Source organism: Arvicola amphibius, chromosome 3 (genome assembly GCF_903992535.2).
Source record: "Arvicola amphibius chromosome 3, mArvAmp1.2, whole genome shotgun sequence".
NCBI lineage: Eukaryota > Metazoa > Chordata > Mammalia > Rodentia > Cricetidae > Arvicola > Arvicola amphibius.
This window is the reverse complement of record NC_052049.1, coordinates 176,641,845-176,642,448: the sequence shown is the minus strand read 5'-3', so window position 1 is coordinate 176,642,448 and position 604 is coordinate 176,641,845. Positions and strand designations below refer to the sequence as shown.

At 46.5% G+C, this 604-nt stretch overlaps 1 non-coding gene across 1 annotated transcript; it reads left to right on the top strand.

The window, feature by feature from the left end:
* The first annotated feature begins 285 nt into the window (after nucleotides 1–285).
* On the top strand, nucleotides 286–392 carry LOC119810995. Its single transcript, XR_005284915.1, has one exon. It is a non-coding gene; the product is annotated as a U6 spliceosomal RNA (small nuclear RNA).
* The last annotated feature ends 212 nt before the right edge of the window (nucleotides 393–604 follow it).

Genomic DNA, 604 nt, shown 5'->3' with positions numbered 1-604 from the left:
AGCCAGATGATCCGGGCCCAAACCATGCAAAGACAGACATTATGGCACTGGCTAGCACAAGCCCACTCTCTGTTCATACCACATGCGGAGCCTATGGAGAAGGAGCCCCTGGCAGTGAGTATCAGTGGAAGCAACAAGATGCCTGATTAGCTGGGCGTAGTGGCGCACACCTTTAATCCCAGCACTCGGGAGACAGAGGCAAGCGAATCTCTGCAAGTTCAAGGACAGCCTGGTCTACAAAGTGAATTCCAGGACAGCCAAAGATACACAGAGAAGCCTTGTCTCATGCTCGCTTCGGCAGCACATATACTAAAATTGGAACTATACAGAGAAGATTAGCATGGACCCTGTGTAAGGATGACACACAAATTCGTGAAGTGATCCATATTTTTTTAAAAAAAAGAAACCTTGTATCAAAAAACAAACAAAACGTCTGATTATGTATGCCCAGGCACCCAAACACAATGTCACACAGGCATGGCAATATTTTGGTGTTCAAGACTGGACCAAAACCCAACACATAAAGTCCAGGGACCCTGGCAAATGTGCCCAAACACCAGATTCACAGCCGAGTGACAAAGGAACACTAGATGCATAGTTCAAC